Raw genomic sequence first — 11653 nt, 5'->3', positions numbered from 1 at the left:
GTGGTGGAAGTGAAGGAGGACCTGTCTCTCAATGTTGAGACCTGATCTCTCTGAAGCTAGGCTGGCCAGCATGTTTTGCACAATGAATACTTTTAGATACTAAAGGTGGGTGAATCCCGCCTGACAGATACTGCTAACACCTGCGGGTAACATTCCAGTTTTCCCACTGGTGGGAGCTTTAAGGTTGTAAATGGGATAATCACACCCCATATTTTTCTACAGTTTACCAAAAGGTATTTATAAGAATAATTAGTCTAATGTATAAATGCTGCTTTCACATCTTATTGAATTTGTTCAGGCTTGACACATCTTGTGGTCCTAGAAAATGCCAGAGGCTATGAATGTGTAATGAAGATGATATTTTCACTTTACCTCCTGTGTCCCAGTGAGACATCAGAGTTCTGTTTAGAAGAGAATCCAGAGGCAAAGTGAGAATTGAGTCATTGAACGCAGTCAGTAAAACTGCAAGAAATAAAGGCACAATCAGCGGTGTCTGGAAATGCAAGCTGAACGTGAAGAGTAAAACCACAGGTGGATTCAGAATCACACAGACTGAACTGAACAACAGGCACATTTAGATTCTATCCAGCTATATTCAGATCAAAGCAAGAAAAAGATTGTATGCACCCTTTGATGCATCTTCCAGAAAGTTGGGTACATGGCACAAAACAAAACTCTGTTAAACTTGATCTGGATATAAGGTTATGGATTTTAATAAAAGCAAATTCAATCTGTTTGCCATAATATTGCTGCAACCCCTGGGGAAGTGACCTTACTGGAACACCTGCTGCAGCAAGATCTGTTCTGCAGGAAGAATGATAGCAACTTTGCAAAGCAATCTGTTCCTGGCATTTCAAGGCCTGAGCCATTAGTCAAATATTCCTAAAATACATCAAAATATCTGATAAATGGATCTCACTTAATACATACATAATTTTCAGTTGAAGCAGGGAACATGAGGCCATTAAAGTGTTATATAGTTTTTAAATGTGATAAATCTTCCGTTGTTATGAGCCCACAGAAAGTATGTGCTTGTGAAGGGTGTTTATAGATGTAATTTGTGATGATTTCTTTTTATTACTGAGGGAGTCATAGGTAACAGATTATATGTCATAGAGGGCATAATATAATAAACACAATTCCAGGGGAGAAAGTTTATGTAGGATGTCAGTGAATCGAAAGAATAGAATGAAACAGAATTTTCCACTGAGTGAAATCCTGCATGTTTGCTCAAACTTAACAGCGTTTTTCCTGCTCTTTCGGAAATGCCATGTTAACAACATGAAATTGCCTTGTCTGTAAAACTATGTTGCAAATGGTGCAGCTGTCCTGGTGTTAAATAACAGAGACTTGTGTAAGAGTCCCTCTTGTTTATAACGATTTGTTGTTAGGGTCAGCTAATGGAAATGTGGAATTATGCTCACCTTATATATCTTTTCATCACTTCAACTTCATGAATTATTTTGTCACAACTCGCAATAAAGCTTGCAGGACCAATAACAGCAAGGGGTCCAGTATTAAGATAAAAACCAATTAAATCAACAAGCTGCTTATTTAAGATACACTAATAAATATAATTAAAAGTAGTTAAATTGAGCATCATATTCCCTTTAGCCAAATTAGTATTTATACCATTTTTGACATCTTGAGGGCCTGATATAGCTTGGTGAAATTGAAAAAACAGAGGGTGCATTTCTGCTTTTTCAACATTAGATGTCAGTGTGATTCGTAATGCACCAATTAAAAACAACAAGACTTCGGGAGAGAGGTTGAAATAGCAAGACTTCTGGACAGAGAAATTAAAACAATGAGACCTCAGGACAAAGGTTAAAACAACAAAATCTCAACAGAGTGAGGTAAAACAGCAAGACCTTGGGGCTGAGAGGTTAAACCAGCAAGACTTCAGAGAAGGAATGCATAACAGCGAGATCCTGATGCAGGAAGGTTAAAACAGTAAGACCTTGGGGCAGAGTAATTAAAACATCAAGACTTTGGAAAATGAATGTAAAACAACAAGATCTCCGGGCAGGGAGGTTAAAACAGCGCAACTTTAGGTCTACGAAGTTAAATAGCGAGACTTTGGGATAGAAGAGATTAAAATAGCTAGACTTCTAGAGCAAGAGGTTAAAACAGTGAGGGTTGAGGGTTAAAATAGCGACTTTGGGAGAGTAAGATTAAAACAGCGAAACCTCGGGACAGAGGGTCTATATAGCGAGACCTTGGGATAAAGACGTTAAAACAGCAAGGTCTTGGGGCAGCACGGTGGTTAGCACTGATGTCTACAGCACCAGAGATCCGGGTTCAATTCTGGTCTTGGGTCACTGTCTCTGTGGAATTTGCATATTCTTCCAATGTCTGCTTGGGTTTCCTTCTGCACTCCAAAGATGTGCAGGTTAGTTTGATTAGCCATGCTAAATTACCCCTTAGTGTCAGGGGGATTAGCAGGGTAAATATATGCAGTTATGGGGAAAGGGTGGCATTGTTGTATGTGCAGGTGCAATGGCCCTAATGGCCTCCATCTGCATTGTGGGAATTCTATGATTCTATGATAGAGAGATTAAAGCAGCAAGACTTTGAGACAGAAATTAAAACAATGAGAAGTTGGGATAGAGGTGTTAAAATAGCAAGGGCTATATGAGAACCCCCTTGAGATCCATGGGGAATCACTGATTTGATCTCCCTGTGGGACTTGTTGCAAAATTACTACATGCGATCAGAGCACATGGTGTCAAGAGTAGAGATAAATGGATATTTTTCAGGCTAGCAAGCTGTAACTAGTGAAGTGCCAGAGAAATCAGTCTGGATCTTTAATTATTTACAATTCAAAACAACGACTTTGATGAAGGAACCAAATGTATGGTTGCTAAGTTTGTTGATAACACCAAGATGGGTAGGAAAGTAAGCTGTAAAGAGGACATAAGGAGTCTGCAAAAGGATATAAACAGGTTAAGTGGGTGGGAAAATTTGGCAGATGGAGTATAACATGGGTAAATGTGAACTTGTCCATTTTGGTAAGAAGAATAAAAAGTATACTGTTTAAGTGGAGAGAGATTGCAGAATTCTGGGGTACAGAGTGATCTGGGTGTCCTAGTTCATGAATCACAAAACAGTAGCATGCAGGTATAGCAGGTGAGTTTGTCACAATGACAAAGTGCACAGAAGGGTGTGTTGTCTGCCTGGTGCTCGGGTACGGGATGTCGCAGCTGTGCTGCAGAGGAACCTGGAGTGGGAGGGTGAGAATCCGGGCGTTGTGGTACATGTGGGTGCCGGCGACGTAAGCAAAATGTGGACTGAGGATCTGGGGAGGGAGTATGAAAAGCTGGGAATGGAATTAAAAAGTAGAACCGACAAGGTGATTATCTCTGGGCTACTGCCTGAACCGAGTGCAGACGGGCGTAGGGTTGACAGGATTAAGGAACTGAATGGGTGGCTCAGGGATTGGTGTGGGAGGAATGGGTTTGAATTTATGGGGCATTGGCACCAGTATTGGGGTAGGTGGGACCTGTTCGGGCGGGATGGGGTTGGTCTGAACCGTGCTGGGACCAGAGTGCTGGCGAATCGAGTAAAGAGGACTGTAGACGGCTTTAAACTAATTGGGGGGGGGAGGGTGCGAGGGTAGGTGATGTTACGAGGTCGAAAGTTAAGGAGAGGGTACAGGTAAGGGAAGAGGCCGAGGATGTCCCAATAATAGAGGGAGTAGGGGGCATGAGTATGGTTGGTGGCATTACGGCAAATAGGGTCCAGGTGAAGGCTGGGATGAAAGCGCTTTATCTGAATGCACGAAGCATTCGGAATAAAGTGGATGAGCTGGTGGCGCAGATCGACACAAATGGATACGACCTGGTGGCCATTACAGAGACGTGGCTGCAGGGTGACAGGGACTGGGAGCTGAATGTACAGGGCTATCAAGTGTTTAGGAAGGATAGGCAGGAGGGAAAAGGGGGGGGGCGTAGCTCTGCTGATTAAGGATACCATCACGGTGGTAGCAAGGGATGATATTGGAGCCAAGGAGCAGAGGGTGGAATCGTTGTGGGTGGAGATTAGGAACAGCAAAGGGAGGAAGACGTTGGTGGGTGTCGTCTATAGGCCCCCGAATAATGATCTGGAGGTGGGGCGGGCTGTTAACACGCAAATAAGTGCGGCGTGCAGGAATGGGACGGCCGTAGTTATGGGGGATTTCAATCTGCATATTGATTGGTCGACCCATGTTGGACGCGGTGGGCTCGAGGAAGAGTTCTTGGAATGCTGCCGGGATAATTTCCTTGAACAGTGAGTGTTGGAGCCGACGAGGGAGCGAGCTATCTTGGATCTGGTGCTATGTAATGAGGCGGGTAGAATTAGGGACCTTGTGGTGAAGGATCCTCTTGGGGAGAGTGATCATTGTATGGTGGAGTTTCTGGTGCAGATGGAGGAGGAGAAAGTGGGTTCCCGGACACGCGTCCTTTGTTTGAATAGAGGGGAGTACGGTAGGATGAGAGAAGAATTGGTGAATGTGGACTGGGGGAGTGCGTTGGAGGGAGGGTTTGCTGAGGAGCAGTGAAGGATCTTTAAGGAGATCTTTCTTGGTGCTCAGCGGAAATTTATTCCGAGGGTCAAAAAGGACCGTAGGAGGAGAGGTAATAAGCCGTGGATAACGAAGGAGGTGAAGGAAAGTGTTAAATTAAAAGCAGAGGCATTTAGAGTAGCTAAGAGCAGTGGGCGAGAAGAGGATTGGGAGAGGTTTAAATGTCAACAAAGTTTGATAAAGAAGGGTAGGAGAAACTATGAAGCTGGGCTAGCGCTTAATATAAAAAAGGATAGCAAGGGTTTTTATAAATATATAAAAAGGAAGAGGCTGGCTAGAACGTTGGTCCTTTAGAGGATGAGAAAGGGGACCTTGTGGTAGGGGATGGGGATATGGCTAAGGTATTGAATAGCTTTTTTGTTTCGGTCTTCGCGGAGGAGGACGTGAATAATTTGCCGGGTGTTAGCGATGGAAAGGTGGTAGGACTGGAGGGTCTTAATGACATTACTGTTACTAGAGAGGCGGTGCTCGACAGACTGGAGGGGCTGATTGTGGACAAGTCCCCAGGACCGGATGGAATGTATCCGAGGGTTCTGAAAGAAATGGCGGAGGTGATAGTGGATGCCTTGGTGGTTATTTTCCAGACGTCGCTGGATTCCGGGGGAGTGCCGGATGATTGGAAAACAGCTAATGTTACGCCGTTGTTTAAGAAGGGTGCCAGGCAAAAGGCGGGGAATTATAGGCCGGTTAGTTTAACGTCTGTGGTAGGTAAAATGTTAGAATCCGTCATCAAGGAGGAAATTGCGAGGCATCTTGAAGGGAATTGCTTGATAGAGCAGACGCAGCACGGTTTCATTAAAGGGAAGTCGTGTCTGACAAATTTACTGGAGTTCTATGAGGATGTGTCTAGGGCGGTGGATAGAGGAGAGCCGGTGGATGTGGTCTTTCTAGATTTTCAGAAGGCGTTTGACAAAGTACCTCACAAGAGGTTATTGCAGAAGGTCGAGGGACATGGAGTTGGGGGTAGGGTGTTAGCGTGGATAGAGGATTGGTTGTCAAATAGGAGGCAGAGAGTGGGGGTCAACGGGTGCTATTCGGATTGGCGGATGGTGACTAGTGGAGTGCCCCAGGGGTCGGTGCTGGGGCCTCAGCTTTTTACCATTTATATAGATGATCTGGAGGAGGGAACCGAGTGTAGGGTGTCGAAATTTGCTGATGACACCAAGATTGGGGGAACGGCAAATTGTGCGGAGGGTGTGGAGAGTCTGCAGAAGGATCTAGATAGGCTGGGCGAATGGGCCAGGAAATGGCAAATGGAATTTAATGTTGGCAAGTGTGAGGTGGTCCACTTTGGTAGGAAGAATGGTAGGAAGGACTATTACTTACGGGGCGAAAAACTGCAGCAGGCGACGGTGCAGAGGGACCTTGGGGTCCTTGTGCATGAGTCGCAAAAACCCAGCTTGCAGGTGCAGCAGGTGGTCAGGAAGGCGAATGGGATGCTGGCCTTCATAGCGAGGGGGATTGAATATAAAAGTAGGGAGGTCTTGCTGCAGCTGTATAGGGCATTGGTGAGGCCGCAGCTGGAGTACTGTGTGCAGTTTTGGGCGCCGCACCTGCGCAAAGATATTTTGGCCTTGGAGGGAGTGCAGAGGAGGTTTACTAGGCTGATACCGGAGTTGAGGGGGTTGAGCTATGAAGAGAGGCTGAATAAACTAGGCTTGTACTCGTTAGAGTTTAGAAGAATGAGGGGAGATCTCATTGAGACGTATAAGATGATGAATGGGATGGATAGGATAGAGGTGGAGAGACTCTTCCCGCTCAAAAAAGACAGTAGGACTAGGGGGCACAGCCTCAAGATAAAAGGGGGGCGGTTTAGAATGGAGTTGAGGAGGAACTTCTTCACTCAAAGGGTGGTGAATCTCTGGAATTCTCTGCCCGTTGAAGTGGTGGAGGCTGCCTCGCTAAATATTTTTAAGACGCGGGTTGATGGGTTTTTGATAAGAGAGGGGATTAAGGGTTATGGGGAGAGGGCGGGAATGTGGAACTGAGCCACGACAGATCAGCCATGATCTTATTGACTGGCGGGGCAGGCTCGAAGGGCTAGTTGGCCTACTCCTGCTCCTATTTCTTATGTTCTTATGTTTATTGCAAAAGGAATTAAATATAAAAGTAGGGAATTTTTACTACAGGGCTTTGGTGACATCACATATTTGTGTACAATTTTGGTCACCTTTATTTGTTATAAGATATAATTGCTTTAGAATCAGTTCAGAGAAGGTTCATTGACTCATTCCTGAGATGAAGATCTTATTGTTGAAAGGGTGAATGGGTTGGGCCTATACGCACTTGAAATCAGGAGAGTAAGAGGGAATCTAATTGAAACATAAGATCTTGAGGGGATTTGATAGGATGGATACCAGGAGGATGTTTCCACTTTTGCAGTAGATTATAACTAGGGCAACATTTTAATAATAGAGAAATCCCACTTAAAACAGAGATGTAGATTTATTTTCCTCTCTGCATGTCATTAACCTGTGGAATTCACTTCCCCAAAAAGCAATGCAGGCTGGACCATTTAATTTATTCAAGGCTGAGTTTGATTTTTGATAGACAAATGAGTCACAGGTTCTTTGGGCAGACAGGAAAGTGGAGTTGCGACACAAACAGATTATCTGTGATATTATTGAATGGTGGAACAGGCTTGAAGAGCCAAATTGCCTACTCCTGCTCCTAATCCAATGTTCTTATGTTCCAATGTTCTCTCCCTCCACCACCAGGGCACAGTAGTAGCAATGTGTATCATCTACAGGGTGTACTGCAGCAACTCACCAAACCTCCTTTTGACAGTATCTCTCAAACCCACGATCTATAGTACCTAGAAAGACAAGGGCAGCTAACACATGGACTATCATCACCTGCAACTTCCCTGCAGGTAGCACACCATCCTGACCTGGAATTATATTATCATTCCACCACTAGATCCAAAATCTGGAACTCCCTTCCTAACACAGTGGACATACCTACATTAGGTTATCTGCTATTGCAGCTCTCCTCCACATTCTTAAGGAGGAATTGATCACAAATTCTTGCCTTGCACACACACTCACGTCCCAGGAAGGAGTAAAAATATAAAAGTTTACAACCTATTTTAAAAGAACAGATGTGCTGGTTTAATTATGAGGATCTGATTATTGGAATGATTACATTTCAACCTGGGAATTTTTAGTAAAATATTAGAATACATGAAATAGGACATATCACTGTGGGATTGACTTGCTGTTTGCAGTAATTTTCTGGTATGCTTAGTACTCAGGAGCTAATGTTAGTTGTCACCAATGTCCTTTCTAAGCTGAGTGGCAACCCAGCAAAAGTCCTTGCATAGAATATGTGTCCAGCCTGTTCCTCAGAGATTGGTGCTGGGTCCATTGTTATTTGTCATTTATATTAATAATTTGGATGAGAATTTAGTCGGCATGGTTAGTAAATTTGCAGATGACACCAAGATTGGTAGCATAGTGGACAGTGAAGAAAGTTATCTAGGATTGCAACGGGATCTTGATTGATTGGGCTGATGAATGACAGATGGAGTTTAATTTAGATAAATGTGAAGTGATGCATTTTGGTAGATCAAACCAGGGCAGGACTTTCTCAGTTAATGGTTAGGTGTTGGGGAGAGTTATAAAACAAAGAGATCTAGGGGTACAGGTTCATAGCTCCTTGAAAATGGAGTCACAGGTACACAGGGTAGTGAAGAAGACATTCAGCATGCTTAGTTTCGTGGGTCAGAACATTGAATACAGGAGTTGGGATGTCTTGTTGAAGTTGTACAAGACATTGGTAAGGCCACACTTGGAATACTGTGTACAGTTCTAGTCACCCTATTATAGAAAGGATACTATTAATCTAGAAAGAGTGTAGAAAAGATTTACTAGAATGCTACTGGGACTTGATGGTTTGAGTTATAAGGAGAGGCTGGATGGACTGGGACTATTTTCCCTGGAGAGAAGAGTCTTAGGCGTGATCTTGTAGAGGCCTTTGAATACTGAAGGCACAGATAAGGTAGATAGTCAGTATCTTTTCCAAAAGATAGGGGAGTCTCAAACTAGAGGGCATAGATTTAAAGTGAGTGGAAGAGATACACAAGTGTCCAGAGGAGCAATTATTTTACGTAGAGGGTGATAAGTGTCTGAAACAAGCTGCGAGAGGTGGTAGCAGAAGCAAGTACAATTTTGTCTTTTAAAAAACATTTAGACAGTTACATGGGTAAGAGTGATGTTGTGGGATATGGACCAAACGTGGGCAGTTGGGGCTAGCTTAATGGTAAAAACTGGGCGGCATGGACAATTTTTGGGTCTGTTTCCATGCTGTAAACCTCTGACTCTATCGCTCTATGTGCATGTTGTCCCTAATTAATTAAAAATATGCAGGAATGAATCAACTGCACAGTTCAAAACTAAGCAGCTTATAGGTTGGGCATTACTATCTATTCTGCTGTGGGAAACCAAAAAAGAAGAGAATTTGTTTTTAAGGATACCAATGATCCTATGTATGCTATCTATTATAACACATCAAAAGGTATCATGCATTCATGCTCTTCCTGCAGATATCAAACTTTATTTCAATTCCTGGAATATTGTTTCCTTGTACATCTTTCCATCACACTATTTCTATCACACCTTAACAATATATATCCATACAAGCTGTCTGTTTACTGTTGATTATGTTATCTCAGCTGCTGTCTCCAACAAAGTAGAACAATGACATTCTGCTCCTCACCTGAGTCCTAGATGGTTTCTCAAGTCCCTGGTTCACTCTAACACTTTGTTGAATTGTTCAGACATCTGGGTATCTTTTCATTTTTTTCCATTCTTTGCCATTGAATTGCAAAGAATTGTAATGATAAATGGTTGGTTTATCCCGCCCTTTCTGGGGCAGATGAATTCTGGTCTTGGCTCTATAGTGTTTATTTTCTCTTCTTTCTCTGTGCAGCTGACCATAATGCACTCTGGGATGAAATATGGCTCTTTCTGTTGTGTGGATGTGACTTTGTAGGAAGCTCATCTTTTGCATCAGCTCTGTGGTGTGCTGTCATTAATGGATGGCTACTACTTGCTTCCAGTGCTGTTTGTGGCACTGCAATGCTGGCTGGGGATTGCAACATCTGCCCTGTGGTCTCAGAGCTCATCTCTCAAACTGGCATTGGAGCTGTAGGTTGAGGATTTTGACAGCCATTCACTTGCAGTGCCATGATAATCATCTGAATGGCTGGCTGGTCTGATCAACGTGGATTTCTGGCACCTGTAATAAAAGTGGACAAACCCATCTCAGCGAAGAGAGAAGACAATTTAGAACTGAAGTTCCAGTTGAGAGAATCTTTCTTGTAAGAGTTCTCAGGAACTTTCAGTTCAGTATGATTTACAACACTGGGTGTTTTGAGATCTATTACCATTTTGAGGAGAGTCGTAGCTACACTCTACTCGAGAGAAAAAGACTGGTTGTAGATAAGAACATAAGAACTTCTTCACTCAAAGGGTGGTGAATCTCTGGAATTCTCTGCCCGTTGAAGTGGTGGAGGCTACCTCGCTAAATATATTTAAGACACGGGTAGATAGGTTTTTGGTAGGCAAGGGAATTAAGGGTTATGGGGAGAAAGCGGGAAAGTGGAACTGAGCCACTTCAGATCAGCCATGATCTTATTGAATGGCGGGGCAGGCTCGAAGGGCTAGATGGCCTACTCCTGCACCTACTTCTTATGTTCTTATTATGTTCTAACACTGGCTGCCATGTCTAATTTCAAGTTTGTGGGATGGCCATTAATTGAGAGGTCTGCATTCCAGAATAAAAATCCAGAACCATTTATCTTACACAAGAAGCATGATTGTGTGTCTTCATGGTGTGCTGTCTCAACCTTGTGAACCCTCTTTGGATCTTCTGTGCATTTTAATGCTTTGATTTTGCACAACTTTCCAAATTGGCATGTTTGGTTACATTGAAAGCATTGGGCTGAAATTGTCAGATATTAATCAGCTTATGGGGCTTCACAGTGCTGGCATGGCAACTCTACTGGTTCCCTTGGCCTGGAGTGTCCTTGTTTCTGTGTTGTTTTACTAACCACATAATGGGGCTTACTTTGTATTGCCTCTGCTTAATATGGACCTGTGCTCTAAATGGATTTCAGATTGTCTGTCATTCTGGATGGCTTTCTTCCACTGTTTGAAACATGACAGAGAGTTTTGTCCACCCCATTACAACTATTCTATCCCTGATCAGCTCAGATTTCAGGTCAACATAATCACTGCATTCTGTACAGCTGAGTAATGAAGCATTTGACAAGCTTTCCTGGCTGTAGACACATTTATTAAATTTAACCCTTTCCGGGGTTTTGTTAATTCTGAGGTTAAAGTAGGTGTTGAATAATATTAAAAGATCATCAAATTTTGCAGATGACTCATACATCTTCATCTAGCTGTTATAGCATTGGCTATCGAGCCTATCAATCAAAACAGTGTGTTAACTTTTTCAAATTCTATCTTTTTATCTCAGCCCGATGCAATCATGTACCTAAAGAATCCCTTTCTCCAAAGTGCACAATTTTTTTATAGACGATTTGGGCTTTGGATAAGTCCAGGTTGATCTTGAAAGGTGGATTTCTAATCGATGGTTAAAATTTTTAATTGCAGGTTCAGCTTTCAGAAGTTCCTGAAAATCCAAGGTGGTGATGCCATACACTTCTTCACAAAGGGTTTTCCTCCGCTTACCAGTTTTAGCAAGCTCTGACAGCAATGGCATTCTGATCTCAGTATTTATATTTTTTTCAACTATGGCTGCCAGGGACTGGTTAGAGCTTAAGCAAGTTGTTCTCAGATCTTGGAAGTGTTGAAGACAGGCTTTTGCTGTGGTTTTTAAGCTGCCTACTTAGTCGTGGTTAATTTTTAATGAGTTATTTTGCCTTTATACTCTTTCTTCAGAGTGAGCTTGACCACTACTTCTTCAGGTGCCGTCTTGGGAATAGGGTTTCTTAGATTTGTGATTTCAATGGCAATTTCTGATGACTGCAGTATTTACTATTTTCAGGTCTTGTGTTTTTTGAACTAAATTTTTAGCTCACCTCAACTAATCTGCTGACTCTGCACACTCTGGGTATTGAAG

At 42.9% G+C, this 11653-nt stretch overlaps 1 protein-coding gene across 1 annotated transcript in view; it reads left to right on the top strand.

Moving 5' to 3' along the window:
- The first annotated feature begins 1912 nt into the window (after nucleotides 1-1912).
- The window catches only part of LOC145349105 (stAR-related lipid transfer protein 13-like), a 370169-nt gene continuing 360428 nt past the window's right edge, over nucleotides 1913-11653 (top strand). The window contains exon 1 of the mRNA XM_080197456.1: nucleotides 1913-1953. The gene's annotated coding sequence lies outside the window, so the exon portion shown is untranslated. The remainder of the gene's footprint in view (nucleotides 1954-11653) is intronic.

The sequence above is a fragment of the Carcharhinus amblyrhynchos genome, chromosome 10, assembly GCF_965287045.1.
Source record: "Carcharhinus amblyrhynchos chromosome 10, sCarAmb.v2.hapA, whole genome shotgun sequence".
Lineage (NCBI taxonomy): Eukaryota > Metazoa > Chordata > Chondrichthyes > Carcharhiniformes > Carcharhinidae > Carcharhinus > Carcharhinus amblyrhynchos.
This window is presented reverse-complemented; position numbering and strand designations above follow the sequence as displayed.